The following is a 19318-nucleotide window of genomic DNA, read 5'->3' as shown; positions in this document are numbered from 1 at the left end:
CAGAAGGGACTCCTTGCTGTGCTGCAATTATGTTGAATCTGAGCTCCGGTAGTTCAGGTCGCAGCCGAAGTACTTGTGGGAAAAAATACCTGTCTCGGAGCTCCTCTGTATGACACACTAAGCTAAGAGCTTCCAGCGTCTCCTCTCCAAAGCCCTCACTCAAAATATCAATTTTTCTTGTGAGCAAGTGAGAAAAATACTTACTGAGTGCATGTGAAGATCCCCTACTGGTGACCAAGGTGGGGGAAAAATCCATGCTTTTAGAGATAATGGCAATGCAAAACCTTATCCTAAAAATCTTGAAAATAATTTTCTATTTAGATAATGCACTTAATTTTTGAGCTACTGAACAGTGATCTATTAATAGTGATGGCGTAAGAACTATTAGCAGCATCGTTTTATCTGCTGAGAGTTTCTAGGTTGAAGTCATTCTAAAGGGAAATGTTTATAAAAACAAAGTTGTACCTCAGACTTAGAAAAGAAGGCACAGGAAATTACAAAAGGCTCCGTCTTAAATACTATAAGCAATGACACTAACACACACGCGCATGCAAGCACACAAATGTACACAGAACTACCTGAGCACACGGTGGATGAGTATATTTCACCTAATGCCCATAAATCTTATGGATTTATTTTCCCTCCCTGATTCTCCTAGAGTGACAAAAATGCCGTCTTCATGTTCCATGTGAAAGTACAATCCTACCTTATTTTGGTACCGTCAATAAGAACAACGTCGAAGTTGGTTTGTTTTTGCCAGGAGACCACTGTGTTGTCAGTGCCTCTAATAAGAAACATACCTTTCGGGGCGCCTGGGTGGCACAGCGGTTAAGCGTCTGCCTTCAGCTCAGGGCGTGATCCCAGCGTTCTGGGATCGAGCCCCACATCAGGCTCCTCCGCTATGAGCCTGCTTATTCCTCTCCCACTTCCCCTGCTTGTGTTCCCTCTCTCTCTGGCTGTCTCTTATCTCTGTCAAATAAATAAATAAAATCTTTAAAAAAAAAAAAAAAAAGAAACATACCTTTCCATGAGACTGCTATGACTCCACTTTTACCTTAATTATAAATAAATAAATAAATAAATAAATAAATAAATAAATAAATAAATAAATTGATCTTTCTGGAAAAAAACCTCAGAGGCATTTTAGAAGACAATGGACTCACTGTGTGAAAGGAGATGATGATCACGCATATTCATTTAAAAAACAAGAGGCTCATGGAAGAGGTTTGCAACCTATAAAATAGAGAAAGAATTAATAACAAGAATAAATAAAGCATCCCTACTCTGTTTGTTTTCTAGGAATGTCATAACAAATTGCCCCAACAGAAATGTATTGTCTCACAGTTCTGAAAGCCAGAAGTCCAAAACCAAATTGTCCATAGAGCTGCACCCCCTCTAAAAATTCTAGTGGAGAACCCTTTTCTGCCTCTCCTGTTTCCGGTGGCTATAGGCAGTCCTTGGCCTGTGGCTACATGATACAGAGAGAAGGAAAAGAAGGCCATGTAAAGAATCCACCTTCCTCCTCTGTATGTCTCTTAGATTGTTATTAGATTTAGAGCTCACCTAGATAATCTAGAATGATCTCATCTTGAGATCCTTAACTTAATAGCGTCTGTAAAAACACATTTCAAACAAGGTCACATTTATAGGTCCCAGAGCTTAGAGTATGGACATATTTTTTTAGGAACCACCTACTACATCTATCAATCAGACTTCTAGTTAAAATAGTTCTATAAACAGGCAATTTCCTATACTGTGTACATATAAAATTGAATGAAGAATAAAAATAGAATTAAAGATACAAACCATGTTGAATCAGAAGATTAAAGCCATAGACAGAACTGAAACTATAGGTGTAAGTGACTCCAGGTCCCAAAAAGACAAAAGAATTTATATCTTTCAATATTAGAGAGACCAAAAGTGCATTCAGCAACAGTCCATATTAATTAATGATTTAAAAAAAAAAACTCTTAGAAAATGAGGAATAGAAGGGAACTTACATAATCTGATAAAAAAAAAATAACTCTCAAAATCTTCAAAACTCTTACAACCTTCATCACACTAAATAGCAAAGCTACTAAAGCATTCCTAAGTTGGGAATAAACAAGAATGCTTACTACTCAATACTTTAAGTGGAATAAACATTGAGAAGCAAAAAACAAAACTGTCTCTGTAGATGATATGATCAACTATATCAAAAAGCCAAGGAAACATTCTAATAAACTTCGAGTACTAAAAAACTTACAGTACTAAAACATTCTAACAAACTTACTGTTAATTAAGGTTGCTAGATACAAGATCAACATACAAAAACTAATGGTATTTCTTTTTTATTTTTAAGATTTATTTATATATTTATTTATTTATTTTAGAGAGTGTGGAGGGGAAAGGGGAGGGGAAGCAGACTCCCTGTGGAGCACGGAGCCTGATCACCCAACCCAGAGATCAAGACCTGAGCCAAAACCAAGAGTCAGATGCTTAACTCACTGAGCCACCCAGTCACCCCTACTAATGGTATTTCTAAAGACAAGCTAAATCAAGTAGAAAGTCTAATTTAAAAAAAGAAACCATTCACAAGCAAACACAAATTACAAAGGTAATGAGGAACAGAAGGTGTTCAAAAATTTTGTCGAGAATATTATAATACATCATTGAAGAAATAAATGAAGATATATACTGTATTCATAGGTAGAAAGACTCAATAATTTTAAAAAGTTGTTACTGTAAAATAGACCCAAATCTACATAAATTCTACCCAGTTTCAATTAATTTTCAAACAGGCCCTAATGTGGTACTTGATGGTATGATCCTAAAATTTGATAGTCAAGTAATTTTGAAAAAGAATAACAAGTTTAGCAGACAGTGTGGAGGTAAAAGCACCAATGGGACAGAATAGAGAACCCAGAAACAGACTCATATGCACACTAAAACGTGGTACTTTAAATCAGCAAGGAAAGGATGAACTATCTAGTAATTGGCACTTGGACTACTGAATATTCATTAGGAAAAAAAATAAGTGTTCTATCTTACACTATAAATAAAAATAATTTACAGATAGAAAAATCAAACTTTATAGTATTTTAGGTAAAAAATATAGAACATATGACTTAGAGTAGGGAAGGACGTCTTAGGAGTAAAAACAAAATGACAAAGGAAAATTTTAACACTCTCCTTAAAATTAAAAAAAAAAATCTCTAGTTCAATAAAAAACACTGTAAACAGGGGTGTCTGGGTGGCTCAGTCGGTTGAGCACCCGGGTCTCAATTTTGGCTCAGGTCATGATCTTGGAGTCCTGACATCAAGCCCCACATGAGGTCCCTGCTCAGCGAGGAGTCTGCTTGTCTGTCTCTGCCCCTCCTCCCGCTCACGCTCTCCCTCTCTCTCTCAAATAAATTTAAAAAAAAATTTTTTTTAAACTGCTGTAAACAAAGTTAAAAAGCAAACTATGAGGGAAGACCTATGCCACTTATATAACTGATAAAATTCAAGCCATGAATTTAGCTTCAAGTGGATCTCCAACCTTAGTGCTCTTAGGCACAAGGAAAAAACAAGAAAAAATCATCTCTGGAGGTAGACACCCATACCCTATGCCACAAAACATCCCCACAATTAGTTTTCCAAGAAAAATAAGCAATTCATAAAGATATCTTGCAGCACAAAGAAGTAAGGCACGGTAAATGACAATCAGCTGAAATAACAGATAGCAAAAACAGACCGACATGACGAATATAACGGAATTACTGATATAGATTATGAAGAAAATCTGCTTGGTATGTTTAAAGAGCTAAAAGGTAAGCTTGAAAGCTTGAATATATTTGCAGGAAAAGAGGACTTTATTAAAAATAGCATAGCAGATATTTAAAACTTAAATAGTATTTCTTAACATGAAAATTAAAATACTTGAGATTAAAAACACAACAAAGAGATTTGCCACAGATGATGAGAGTTTGTGAATTAGAAAACATTCCAGATGACAGTATCCAGGATGCAGCACAGAAAGAAAAAAGATTAAGCATATGCAATAAAAATTGAGAATCATATAGGAAAAAGTGAAAAGAGCTATAGGGAACCTAATCTGAGTCCGGACACCATGAAAGAGGAAACAGGGTGAGTGCTAAGAGGGGAGTGTTGTGCTGATAAAGGGGGGAAGAATTTCTAAAAACTGATGCATTGGGGCACCTGGGTGGCTCAGTTGTTAAGCGTCTGCCTTCGGCTCAGGGTGTGATCCCGGCGTTATGGGATCGAGCCCCACATCAGGCTCTTCCGCTATGAGCCTGCTTCTTCCTCTCCCACTCCCCCTGCTTGTGTTCCCTCTCTCGCTGGCTGTCTCTCTCTCTGTCAAGTGAATAAATAAAATCTTTTTTAAAAATAAATAAATAAAATAAAAACTGATGCATTGCATTCATCTACTGATTCAAGAATCACAGTGAATCTTAAACAAGTTAAATAAAAATAAACCGACACCCCAATGCATCCAGTGAAAATACAGACCTTCAAAGACAAAGAGGATCTGCACGCTACCACTAAAAGAGTGGTATATTGACCCTTGACTTCTCAACAGCCACAGTGGAAAGTCAGAAGACTGGGGAACGGAATCTTCAATGCCCTACAAGAGAATAACTGTCATGCTACATTTCTATACACAGAGAAAATATTGCATAAGGAAAAAGATAAAATTAAGATATTTTCAGGCTACTAAAAATAGATTAACCACCATTAGATGTACTCTAAAGGAAATTTTAAGGACCACACTTTAGGCAGGAAAAATGATCCCGGAGGGTCTGACATGTAAGAAGAGCAAAGAAAGTGATAAATATGTGCGTAAACAAAAGCACGTTGAATATATAATCATAATAATCATCATCATATTTTGTAGTGTTTCAAAGGGTAGGATTAAAATATATGACTATAACAGCATATAAGACAGGGAAAGAAGGGCATAAATAGAGTAAAGTAGCACTGAACACAGGAATATAAAGTTGGTTTGACACTATAAAATTAAATAATATCATATACTACATTTAAAGATTCAAGGATACAAATCATGGACTCTGCTCGGCAGGAAGCCTGCTTCTCCCACTCCCACTCCCCCTGCTTGTGTTCCCGCTCTCGCTGGCTGTCTCTCTCTCTGTCAAATAAATAAATAAAATCTTTTTTAAAAAATGAAAAAAGCAAAATGTAGAACGGTGTATACCATATTTGTGCAAAAAAAATGGAGGGGTTGTGTGTTAGCTTCCCAGGGATACTGTAACAAAGTAACACAAACTGAGTGGCTTGAAACAAAAGAAATTTATTCTCTCATGGTTCTGGAGGTGAGAAGTCCAAAGTCAAGTGTTCCCAGGGCCACGCTCTTCTCTGGAGGCTCTAGGGAAGAATCTTCCTTTACTTCTTCCAGCTTCTGGTGGCTCCAGACATTCTTTGGCTTGTAGCAAGATCACTGCAATGTCTGCCTCTGTCTTCAAGTGACCTCCTCCTCTCTCTGTTCTCAGTGTCTTCACATGAGGTTCTGTCTTTGCTCTCCCCCCTTCTTACGATGACACTTAACGGCTGAGCCACCCAGGCACCCTGCTTTTTTCATTTGTAAGTGCTCATAGTCAGATTTAAATGTAGAATTGGCTTTGCTTCTTCCTAACGTTGTCATCATCTAAAGACATAAATATTGTTATCAATTCACTTCCTGAACACTTTTACCTGATAAACACTGGATTTTCCTTTCCATGCCCATTTCTTTTCTCTAGTGATCTCTAAGGGAAATTGTGAAATGCTTTTCCCTTGGCATTTTTCCTCTTCCCACTGCAGTCATTAGCCAAATCTGTATGGTTGCATGTAACAAAATCAAGCCACTTTCCTGTCCCACTCTAGAGAAATCTTCATTATTTACCTCATTTTATATCACTTCACCTGAGCCAATTCTACATGTTTTCTAAAGGACTATTGTTTTCAACCCAATTTCTGGTACCAATCTCCTTAGTTAAGATTTTTTTATCAATATATGATTGACACATAACATTATATTAGTATCAGGTGTAAAACATAGATAGCCACCCCACAATAAGTCCTATTACCATCCATCACATAAGCTACAATTATTTTTCTTGTGATGAAAACTTTTAAGATCTACCCTCTTAGCAACTTTCAAATACACAATACAGTATCATTAACCATAGTCACCATGCCATACATTGCATCCCCGGAACTTATTCATCATCTAACTGGAAATTTGTACCTTTTGACCCCCTTTACCCATTTCATCCACCCCCACCCCGACTTCGGGTGACCACCAATCTGTTCTCTGTATCTATGAGCTCCGTTTCTCTTTTTTTTCTTTTTTTTTCTTTTTAGATTCCATATTCCACATATAAGTGTGAGATCACACAATATTTTTCTTTCTCTGTCTTATTTCAACAGACATAATGCCCTCCAGCTTCATTCATGTTGTCACAAATAGCAAGATATCCTTCGTTTATATGACTGAGAAATATTCCATTGTGTATATATATACATTTTCTTAATCCATTCATCCATCCACAGACACTTCGGTTGCTCCCATGTCTTAGTTATGGTAAATAATTCTGCAATGAACAAGGGGGTGTGATATTTTTTGAGTTAGTATTTCCAGTTTCTTCACATAAACAACCCAGAAGGGGAAAACTCTTTCAACTGAAGTAGTAAAATGTGACTTGGACTAGACTTAACTCATTATCAGGATACAGTAGTATCCTACAGAACCAAAGGACAAGAATGGAGCTGAGCCTCTCAGAACACTTTAAGCAAGACCTAGAAATCCATACGGAAGACAGAGTACTCTGCCTATCTCTCATATTTATTTTTCTCTATGCATATACTGTATTCCACTCTAGTTAGCCTGGTATTCTTTGCTTCCTTGTCTGGAAGACAGCCGTGCCTCAGCTCCTGGGCTTACATTATTATAATTCCAATTGTGTGCAGAGATGAATTCTCTGTCTCTGAATCCCAATTCCAAATTTCTGACTGGCCCAGTTGGGTTTGGGGATCTATTACAAGTCTAAGCAATGGACGCTGGGGGCAGGGTCAGTAGACAGAGTCCTTGGTAGGGAAGCGTGAGGGGAAGTTGTCTTGAATTGCATAGTCCATAGGGAACAACTTGACAGAAATCCTTTCAGACTTTCTTATCCTTCAGAGTTATATTTCAGCCTCCTTTCTGCCCAGGTCCCTTCAGTTTGTCTTTTCTAGGCAATACCCAGCTACCCTCTCTTCATTTGCCTTCTTCCTGATTTCCCTTAGAACTTTAGATTTCTCCTTCTCTATCCTCTGAGATCTTGGCGCCAGCCTATGCCTGCATACTCGGGTTGAGGGTGTTGGAGACAAGGTTGGGAAATGGGACAGCATCATGGGAATCTCTGCATTTTCCTAAAGATAGTCCTATCCCTAAAAACTGTACTCCAGTGAACAAAATTTCTCCCATCCTATTATGCCTGTTTATTTATTGATGTTTATCCTCTCTCTTCCCAAAAATGATTTAAAGAAGCTCCTCTCATCTCTACATCTCCCTCTTCATTCCTTGTTCTGCACTTTTTCTTCCAGCACCGTTCCTGTGCAATGCTTAGCCTGAAATGCTTGCACCTAGTCTTAAAGCCTATAGGAATCCCAGATCCTGTTGACACTCCCTAGTTCTGAACATTATTTCTTGTCCTGCCTCTGAATTTCCAAGCTCATATTTCGTGAAGATATACATGAAGCCATATGGTTTCTTGGATGGGATTCCCTGAAAACAGATTTCAAGCTGGAGAACTGCATGCAGAGGGTTGATTGGTGAGTATTCCAGTGAGACAGTCCCGCAGGGAAGTCAGGATTGGGCAGCATGAGAAGCTGACCCTGAATACGGTTGCAGCTGAGGCCTTGGCCCACTCCACACGGTGCTCTGGAGCTGCCCTGGCTCTTCAGAGTTGTCTCAAATCAGAAAGAGGAGAGTCGGATTTTTGTATTCTTAAATCAGCCGATCGCTCACCATGAGACACTCTCTGGGAGGGGGGCATAACCTTGGCCAGAGCAGTCTCCTGCAGCCAAGGGCAGTCCTCTGTGAGGAATGCAGCTGGGAGCTGCCAGAAGCTGCTGCCCCAGCCTCCTCCAAGGAGGAGAGCAGAATGTTGACTGTGAACAGAGGATTGGGGAAGAGCCTCCAAGGAGCCACCATATATGGTGTCACAGAAAAGTCAGTAAACTACAAATCAGGAGCCCTGGGCTTTGGTCCTGGCTTTGCCAACACTCTGGGTCCTTAGGCAAATCAGTCCATCTCTATGGATCCTTGGGGCCACAATTACAAAATCAGGGGAATTCTGCACAGTCCACCGTTGTTTATTCCAGAGCAATAATCCCACATGTATGTAAAAAGGGGCAAAGGACATGGTTATAATAACGAAACATTGGGAGGTGCTTAATTGGATGGATTTATAAGCCCCAGTCAAAAAGAATTAGGTGTATCTATATGTACTAATATGGATAGCTTTTTAAGTAATACTATAAGGTGAAAGGTTGCGTAAGAAGTATGGTGTGATTCCATTTATGTCTGAAATAAATCACATCAAATAAAATTATGTATGAAAATATACTTGTGTCTGGAAGGACCAATGCCAAAGTAATATCAGTAATCACCACTAGGAAGATTCTAGGATTGAGGGGGATGAGGGGAGAGTAAATTATTTTACTTTATATAACTTTTTATTTTTTTTAAAGATTTAATTTATTTATTTGACAGAGGTAGAGACAGCCAGCGAGAGAGGGAACACAAGCAGAGGGAGTGGGAGAGGAAGAAACAGGCTCATAATGGAGGAGCCTGATGTGGGGCTCGATCACGTAACGCCGGGATCACGCCCTGAGCCGAAGGCAGACGCTTTAACCGCTGTGCCACCCAGGCGCCCCTATATAACTTATCATTTTTAATAGTCATATATTACTTACGTAATTTGAAAGAAAAAAAAATTTTTAACATGAACTAAGTTAAAAAAAAGATGCCTGAATGTGAGCCTTGAAATTCCAAGTCTGACATTCGTGATTTTAAGGCCACTTGTCCACGTTTATTCCATCTGCCTCCCTCCGACAGCGATCCACCCACGTATTGGTAATCCTAACAAGACAGAGCTGACCTTAGCAGCAGACCCAGCCAGAAGTGAACCAGAAATAGAAATATTCTCAAAAGTAACCACCTCTCAAATCTAAACATATTAGCTAAGGAAAACTTAAGAACCATCTGACTGGTACACACTCCATACTTAACTCTGGTCTCGATTCAGTAGATGAAGCAACAGCAAGAGTTATTAAAATTGGAACTTCAAGTAGGATGTCAGCTGGTCCACACAGGTCTTGAAGAAAGGATTTTGACTTTTAATATAGGAAGGAAAGTGAGCCTCCCAAGATGTGATTACTCTCTTGATAATCACAATTTTTAAATATGTGTAAATTATCATAAACATTCTTGATTTCTACCACTTTAAAAATGAGCTGTTGAAACTCTGAGACTAAAATAACTGCTTTATGTAGTCCTTTACAGTACCCTAAAAGTAAAAGCTTTTGAAGAAAGATTCTATCCACCCACCCAATAATGTTTCTGATTTAGAAATGCTAAATGTCTTCTACTACTTACACACGCGCATTGTTGAAATTCGCCCTTAACTACTTTGATCATGTACAGAACATCCTAATACTCTCAGAAATTCAGTCAGAGAAGGGATGACTGTCTTCCCTCTTCCTGCCAGAATGGAAATGTTTTGGGGGGCAGGGGGAAGGCTCCTAAAAGTGAAGAAAAGGGTCAGACTCAATTAAAACTGCAAAGGAAACTTCGAAAGGACGAATGCCATTAGCCCAAACTGGAATGTGGCCAAAACAAGGGGTAATACTTCAAGTCTTAGAAAAAGTGCCAGGGGGATATTTAACAACTGCAGGTGGCCAAACGCCTTCTCGTAAGTCTCATCAGAAAAGTCACTCATGGCAACAATATTCACCAAGGTGAAATAATATTATTTGACAAACTGCATACTCAAGTCCTGTGCTTAAACTCTGACATTTGTCAGGTTATCGGTGGAAACTACTTCTCTATAGGACAACAACCAGAGAAACAAAATAGTTCTGTTAAGAAGCAACATAGGAAACAATTGTTATTTAAATCTGGCATCAGATTTCCTTAAATGAAGCACCAATCCTCATTTTGTCCAATAAACTGAGCCTTGATGCATCCAGTTTTAGAAGTCCTCAGGACATTTTAACCAAGATTACATTCCCCACAATATTTTCTCACTATATGTTTATTTTATATGACTTCAATCAGGTTTATATTTTCCATAATGTCCATGAGAAGGAACTTGACCAGTTCTTTAAAAATGCACCAATTCATATTGTGAAACATGAACGTGATGCCCCTTCTTACATCCTGTTTAATTTATCTTTCTTTTTATCTCTTTAATTTCTTTATTTCCTTTTAAGCACCCACCCCTCTTTTCCTCTCTTATCTCCCTCTGTCTCTCCTAGGGTTGCCAGGGAAACATTTGGTGACCTGTGATGCAAAAGCGGTAGAAAATGCAAGCCTGTTAAACGACATAACACATCCATTCTTGAATCCTGCAAAGGATATTATGTGAGCAAATGCACATAGTGAAACCCGAAAAAGGTTCCCGTTTTAAAATGCTGAATGCTTGAGAGCTCTGCTTTTACCTGCTGTGATTTAAAAGGCTAGAGGCCTCATTTTGAGCCACTAAAATTCAAAGTGACAGAAACCTACAAATTTTTATTGCTGTGCATTTAATAAAATTTACATTTACAAGCTGTCAGTTTGAAATGTTGAATAACTGGTACTTTCGCATTCAGAGGAGCAGATTTGGTTGTATTGGGGGTTCATTACTACCTACTTACACGTTCTTGAAATGCTCAGAATAATCCTTCAATCTATGACTTTTGATATCTCTTAATTCAACACTGCACAAAAACACCATTGAGCTTGCAGGAAGGTCAACAAAAGGAATTTATTGTGCTCCCATAAAGCAAGGCGTAATTAAGAGCCCCCTTTCTGCTTGTTTTAATGTGCTAATACGAGAACATTAGAACCAAGGAACAGCCAATTGCTAGGTGTCTGCAACAGCTGCCTAGGTTTTTGGTAATTTACTTACTCAATTATGTCGACTCTCTTAAATCCACAACACTGGTGGGTGGTAAGGTAGAGGGATAATAAAAAAACATAGAGTAGGAAACGCCTTTAATGCATGTTTTATGTGTATCTTGGGTAACATTTTTTGTTTGTTTGCTTTTGAGAACAAGAATTAAAGATTGTAACTTTAAGAAACTCAGCACAGGAATAACCAACCATGCATGGGTTTAAGACACCTCTAAAAATTATGACATGTCTAATAATCCTATGATTATGTGGTCTGTTCTGAAAAAGAATATTAAACCAAATGTTTGACTCAGTATTACAAAAACAGATTATCTAATGGCTTCCAAGGGGGAAATATGAGAAAGACCATTCATAAAGTTCCTTAATAGTAATAAATTACACACACTTCCTTATTCTCCACGTAAATGGAAAGACAAAGAGAGACTCTGAGAGAGAGGATGTGTTCTCACACTTTTACAAAAGCCACACTGTAATAAAGTCTCTTAAAATTGTTTGCTATCAATATGAATCTGATATTCTTTCGAAGTGAGCACCAGAAAAATGCACATTACACTTGTAAAGTACCTCATTTTTTTAACATTCAAAGAAGCCTCAATGCTAACCTCAAAGTTTTCTTTTATTTCCTTTTTTTGTAAATGCATTTCTGTTATATGCAAATCAAAACACAAACTGGGGAGGGAAAGGCCCAAAGTATAAAATTCATCCTGATTTACTTCAGCATTATTCAAATACAAAAAAATTAAATTATCGAACTAAATGCAAATCACTGAAAACAATGGAAATTCAAATGACCTCATTTTAAATTGTCTTGAAATTATCTCTATAATTGTGGCATTCATGTAAAAGGGCACATCCTTACATGTCGATAATAAATCGATGCTCAGAGGGAAAAAGTTAAGTAATTTTTTTCAAATGTCAAAATTTACCTAGCATGCATCATCTGTTTTCTTTTCAATTTAAGTTCCACAAAATGTCTTTGATAAATTAAATAATCTCCATGTTGCAAGCTCAAAAATTGCAAAAGAATTTCCAAATACCCACCTACTAGTTTGGATTGCATATTAGATATCCTTAAGCTTTCCTCCCTGGAACTTTGCCATCTCTCTTAGACAAGGAGACATAATTTTAAAATTAAAAAGAATAAAAAGTACCCTATTTTAATCGTTGTGTTTAAAAATCATTTTTATCTTTTGCCTCAAAGAGAACATTTTTTCATTTTGGTCTGAAAGGAATTGAAGATATAAAATATTATACTCAATTAAGTCCTATACAATATTATGCTCAGTAATGCAGGTACCTTGCTAAGTTTTCAAAAGCAATTTATGCCTCATTTTTGTTTTTAGTTGTCAGCAGTAAATTAAACAGTTTGGAAGGGAGCCTATGAAACTTTGTTTTTAAAATGAAAAGTGAAACCTGAAAATGGCTGGGAGGCTACAAAATGACAGAAGAATGTATAAAAGTCATCTTTTCTCTTTCTTATTTTTCTAATAATGAAGTCACTGAGCTAGAGGGACCCACTGAGTTTTCACTGTGCAAAGATCACTAAACTCATCTCTGTCCGAATTCTGTATTCCAATTGAGCCATTCGATTCTATGCTGATAAGTACGTTCTGAAAGATTACACTCTGTTCGGAAAATATAAACAAATAACATATCTGTAACAGAGCAAAACAATTTCACCTCTCAAAAAAAAAAAACAAAAAAGCCTGACAATATAATAATTTCATGGTAAACACAGCAGTGACACATCTAAGATAACGCACACCAAATAACTCACCTACTACAGTTTAGAGTTTAAAAAAAGGATCTTTTGCCCTCATTCATCAGCTCAAAGCAAGCTCAGACTGAACATGAATACTTACATGCTGTGCCTTCCTCAGACACTTGGTTTCAATGCCTGCTAAAATACTGGAGTTATTGGTGTAATGTACGCATTAAATATATTGGGTCTAGTCAACTAATACAGACCCAATGTAGTCGATGTATACGTTACATAACTGAAATACATGCTGTATAATGCATACATTAGATAACTGACCTCTTAGTAACTAAAATAACACCAATATTAATATAATTGTATTTACTAACCTCTTGCTACACCCTCCTGCCTGGCGTAAGTGTTGGAATTACAAGTCAGACGGCGCTGAGCAGCAATCTTCAAGAAAATTGCTTTAAATTGGCCTTCATTAGTGCTCACAGCACTGAAAAACAAATCCAAGTGCATGCCTTATGGAAGGTAAGCCAGTGGCAATAGCTGCCTATTAAAAAGGCAGCACATTAACCTGCTCGACCAGCATGCACCACATTCTATAAATACTATTAAATAAAGAATCTCTAACCACAAAATAATTCTGCTATTTCTAAGTATTGGGACAATTCGGGCCAAATTTAAAATTCCAGCCTTCCATGGTGTGTATGTTAATTCCAGTTTATTCTTTTTCCATTTTAGAGAATTGGATATTGCGATTGAAATGTTAAATTTCCTTTACATGACATTGTTGCTGGGTTATAAAAAAAGTCAGTGCCACACAGTAGCAAAGGATAAAGAAACTAAACCTTTCAGAGGGCATTCAAACTTACTTAGATACCAACAGCAAGAAGAAAATATATTTCAAAGTGAAGAAAAAATTCTTCTGTTTCATAGCTTTGCTTTGAAGACCATGCTCTTTCTTGACATCTGCATAGTAAAAGGGAGTTTAATTTCCTTGGTCAACTATCCTTTCTGAAAATCCTGCATTGGCAGACTTGGAAATGGAAGGAATTTTTCCCGGGGATTAATTCGCAGCTCTTCTTAACACTCAAAACGCTGAATATCTTCAGTACACAAGCCAGGGAATTTGGCGCTTGGAGTTACACTTTTTAGCAAACAAACGTTAAAGAAAAATGTTTTCAACAGAAAGAGGCCATGCGAAGTCTGTCAGATATATGAAATGGTCAGATATGAAATTGATAGACATATTAAGTCTCTCACTTGAGCTCCCTCTGGTTTACAACTTGAAAAGATTCCAGCATTTCATCCTTTATATTGGCATTTCCATTTCTGAACCTTACCACTGGTTTTGTTCCAAAAAATAACATTTCAAAACAGAACAGTAAAGTAAAACATTTTAGGCCTAGCAAATAAGACCACCTTCTGGAAAGCCAGGTAATTTTTCTCAAAGTCTAAGTTCATAGCCAATTCTTCCATTTCAACTTGAACCATTTAATTTAGTAAACATTTTTTTTTAAATACAAGGTTCTGTGAATTCATGTCTGTTCAGTGAAACATGGCTATTCATATCAATGGAGGGAGTAGTGGCTAAAATTTGGGTCTTAAAGTCAATTGATGCCCATTTCATTCTTTACTATCCATACCACTGTAAGGAAGTTAATTATACCCTCCAAGGCTTGACCTTCTCCTCTGTTAAGTGGGGATAATATCAAAGATTTTCATAAGAAGGAAATGAAATAATGTTTGTAAAGCATCAAGCCTAGTGCCTAGCCCTTGGGAAGCTCTCCATAATGGTAGTTATCTCCATGCTCGACTTGATCATTTTTAAAAATTAAATAGAATAGTTTTAGACTAAAATGGTCAATCAAAACTTTATCAATACTCAGCTCAGAGTTCAACTGACCCATCACAGACCGCTTATCTCCACCAGATAAAACGTGAAAACCTGGATCATTCTTAAAATATCCTCCCCCTCTCCCCTTCTCCACATATACACAAATGTCAAGTTTTTCCCTCCAAAATATCTGGTTATCCAATCGCTTCTCGGCCTTTTGGCTAAGATCAAGTGTAGTAAAATATCTGGTTATCTGTTTCTGTAAACAGGACTTAGAGTGACAAATAGCATTTTTCACTTTTCCTCAAAGCCTTTTGCCAGCTTAAAAACAATTGTGCTGTTTCCCTTCTCATGTCATTTGCATGTAAACCAAATTGTATTTTAAACATTTATTTCAAGATTTGTCTTGAAGCTGACCTTGAAATTTCTTCCCATTGTCCACTGTCAAGTGAAATTCTCAAGCCTTGTTCTTTATTCTAATTCCAAATTAAAACAAGCTACCTTTTTTGCTAGAGTCTTGATTTTTAAAAAACTACGTGTGTGTGTGTGTGTGTGTGTGTGTTGGAAAGTTGGGGTATATAGTTTTTTGGTTTTTGTTTTTTTCCTTCTCTTGCATACACAAGCAATGCTTTTTCAATACAGGTAATATAAATTAATTCTCTTACATTGCAACACCTATCAGGACCCAAGATTATTTATTTTTTATGCCAATCTACCTGTTCTTTACTGAACAACCCATTTCTAGAGCTCTAATTATCTTATGAAAATTATTTTCAGTTTTATGATTACAAATAAAGGGGTAGAGAGACTCAGGATAAAAGCCACAGGTGACTCACTGTCTGCAGGGGGTGTGACAATTATTTCACTCATTTGCTCTAAAGAAGAGAACTGGATATCCTGTTAAGGGAGCAGGGCAGCTTCAATTTCGGCTTCCTGTCTGTAAGGTAAAGTTGGGAGGACAGCCAAGGCAAAGCAATGGCAAAACAAAACCCCAAACACCACCTCCAATATAATGATGCACTTGCCACATGGTCTCTAAAGAGAGGACTGACTGCAGAAAGGTGCCCAGGCCCAGTTTCTGGAGGAACCAAGAGCTTCCTCCTCTCCCAGGGGCAGCTGTTAGGCATCCAGGACAACACAGATTTCACCAGCCTACACCTAACCAGGCCATTTTCTACTTGCCTCCCTCTGTCCATGGAGGTGGGGACGCCAGAAGTCAATGGGAGTTCAGGGCATGTGAGCCTGTGTAAAGCAAGCCCATACAGCCCAACCAGGCCCATAAAAGCCAGGAAATGAACAAGTTCAAGTTCTCATAGTGTGTTAATGTGCCCACAAATGTACCTACTTTATACATTTAACAGCTCATGTAGTAATGAAAAATGCCATGTAGAACATAGTGCGTGTGCAAGGTGGGGTAATTAATATGCCTATATGCGCTCCCTAATTGTTTCATTCCCTGTATTTTCGGTTAATGTAACACTCTGCAAACTTTTATATAAATAGTTTGTGTTTTATATGGAATTCCACGTAAAAGAAACCAAGGGGGAATGACGAATAAGGGAAAATTCTAATGGTATTCTTACTGAATTTCACTAGCTCAATATTCTACCTTACATTTTTTCCCTATAAACTGCCAATATATTGACCAAAATCTTCAGTTGCTAGTATGGTCACTCAGCAAGGCCATGGCTGGCTTCAGAAAAAAAAAAAGGAAAGTCCCCTATCTGTCAGAATTAACACTTCACATTTTCTGTCATCTCTCAGCCAAGTCATCTTTGTAAAACAGCCAAATAATCAAGTTTGACATTTGAAGTCCAAACATGTTTGAGTTGTCAGTTGAAAACTGGGGAAGCATGGGATAAAGAGCTGAATTTTAAGGTTTTCACTATTACTAGTGAGATCTGGGTTTTGGTTGTTTTTCTAGCAGAACCCAAAGGCCACTGAAGATGTTTTTCCATCAATTTTTTCATAAGCATTTAAGCTAAAGGGAAAAAAAGGTGGAAAGATGGGAGGACATGGTTTTCTTTGGGGGAAGGAAATTAGAAGTCACCGCAAATAATTCACCTGGATAGGTAAAGGCGAGCAAACACTGTTTGCTTGTGAATCCCTGACAACTTCATTGCCTTGTACCCAAGGGAGGAGGCAGAGCCTCTCGCTTCATTTCAGAGCGGCCAGGAAAGGGCTTTGAGAAGGGAACTGGGGAGGGGCTCGTTCCAGGTGTGGGTTCAGCTCGGCACTCGCCAGCGGCCTCCGCAGGTGGCTCTCCTGGCAGCAAGGCCAGGCGCGAACCCGCTTGCTTGGGAAGCCTGACGTGACCCCCGCCCAGGCTGGCAGGAAGCGACGCTCCTGTTCTCCGCGAGGAGAATGGGCCTCCGCGAGTCGGCGGCAGCGGGGCCCAGTCTGCCCGTGTCCCTCGGCACAAGCCGCTGCAAGACCCGACTTAGGAAAAACTCGACCACGCACTCACCGGCTGCTGACAATCTCCGGATTGACTGTCGCCCAGGACGCTCGCCAAAGCGTTCGGGGCTGCAGCAAAGCTGCAGCGCGTGGCCGCTCCCTCCCCGGCCGGGACCTGGGGACGCCCAGGCTGCCCCGGCCCCGCACCACGTGCGCCACGAGATTCCACCGCGCGACAACTACTCTGAGGCTGAAGGGGACCGGGGACACTGGGGCTGGTGACGGCGCATTAAGGCTGAGACTCCGCGGCGGATCGGCCTCGCTGGAAGAAGTGGCCTAAATGCACCGTCCTGGTCTCAGGTCTGACTCTCAACTGCTGAATCTCCGGCTGTCCCTGTGTCCCCAGTGCCCCCGGCACCGTGGCTCCCAGGACGGGCTGACCGAGCCCAGGCCGGACCGCACTACACGAGCCTACCGGCCCCGCAGCATGCGGCGTCTGCGTGTGAGGTCCCTGAAACCACTTGCACCAGGACCACCCGTGGGCTAAAAGTGCGGATCCTGGGCCCCACCCTCACCCACCGAAGCCAAGCACACTCCCGCTGAATTTTCACTCGCGCTGAAATTGGCGCTTTGCTGGGCCCTGACCGACCGCAGCGTTTTCGTTTCGGAAGCGCCTGTAGCCTCGAACCGATAGAGATACCATCAGCCGCATCTTACACAAGGACCTCCAGCACAAAGAGGGGTGGGGGCGCCCAAAGCCCCATGCGGGCGGCGGCCCTGAGCGGCTGCGGCTGTGCCAGCTTGAGCGCTGTCCCGCGGAGCACTGGGCTGCTAGGATTTGGGGGGTCCCCCTCTCCCGCTACCGCTCCTGCGCACCGACTCCACTCCACCTTTCCCGCAACCTCGATTGCTGGGGTTCGAATGCTGGCGTTCTGGGGCGTTTCAGGGGCGGGGAAGGAGCGCCCAGCTTGAGTGCAGAGGCCGGCTCGCCCAACATCGCCCTGGGGTGTAGGGGAAAGACCGGCTTTGCAAGGGGGCCAGGTGACCTCCGTGAGAGCCCGGACTGCGTCCCTCAACCCCATCCCACCTAACTAGAACTGCGCCTGCGGCGCCTACCCCATTTCATTCCACCCGCGCGGGGCCTCCGCCCCTCTGCCGGTTCCACTCCATTCACGCGGGGCTTACCCCCTTCACCGTCCCACCCCACCCGCGCGGCTGCTGCAGACATCACCCTGGGACCGGATTCCAGGCCTAACCCGTTTTGCCTGCGGTGCTAGGGGGACAGGGACTGGATCACTGCAGCCCCTGGGCACCCCCCACCGCAGGCACACACAACACACGCACACCTACACATATACACTCCCCACTCTCGAGCCTCGGCCTTCAGCATCCCGAAAGGGCGCAGTGTTTGCGGGGGCGGGGGGGATTGGTGAATGGTTAGTCGGTGGTAATGGGGTGGCCTTCTGATTGGAGCGCTCCGAAATAAAACTTAATCAGCCTTAATCAGCGTCCTCTGCGCGCCAGGCCGAGAAGCCCTAATTCACAGAAGCTCATGCTCTGCTTGGGACCGAAGGACCCGGTATTGAAGGAAGGGTGTATCAAGCTAGGGGCCCTGTTCCACATCCTCGAGTCCACCTGGAACGCAGAGAAGACACACGCCAGCGTGGCCTCAGACCCCTTCCGGCCAGGGGTTAGCTCTGCAAGTCTGTCCACCGGCTCATCTTCCAAAACGCCGGGGTAACAAAGCCTTCCTCTCACCACAAATACTCAGAAAAGACCACCAGGTGTCAGGCACCCTGCTGGGCCCAAGGCACACCAGCGGAAAGCAGCGTAGAGGCGACGTTAAGGACACGAGCTGTCAAGGTTCAAATCCAGGTTCTATTGCTTGGTTAACTACAGGACCAGAGAAAAATTCAGCTTTTTGTATTTCAGTCCTCATAGCTGTAAGACAGGGATGACAGCAATATGTCCCTCGTGGAATGGATGTGACAAATTATCGAATGGGCATAGTTTGTCAGGGTGACTGGCCCCTGTGAGAAGCTCGACAAATCATGAGCTGTTACTCCCATGATCCCACTTTAGAGTGCGGTGTGACACCCAACAGTCTTGACCAACCACCTTTCCATAAGGATCAGAAGGAAGGGATGCAGAGGAGAAGAACACGAGGAGCCCGCACCCTGGGGGGCTAGCCAGGCGGATGCCAACCCTTGCCCCCCCCCCCCCCCCCCCCCCCCCC

The 19318-nt window shown here is 40.8% G+C and overlaps 1 pseudogene; it reads left to right on the top strand.

Annotated features, from left to right (window-relative positions):
• The first annotated feature begins 14886 nt into the window (after window positions 1-14886).
• On the top strand, window positions 14887-15000 carry LOC121101586 (annotated as a pseudogene).
• Window positions 15001-19318: the final 4318 nt, after the last annotated feature.

The sequence above is a fragment of the Ursus maritimus genome, unplaced genomic scaffold, assembly GCF_017311325.1.
Source record: "Ursus maritimus isolate PB19 unplaced genomic scaffold, ASM1731132v1 scaffold_8, whole genome shotgun sequence".
Lineage (NCBI taxonomy): Eukaryota > Metazoa > Chordata > Mammalia > Carnivora > Ursidae > Ursus > Ursus maritimus.
Note: the sequence above shows the minus strand (reverse complement) of the source record. Positions and strands in the feature narration are given on the sequence as shown.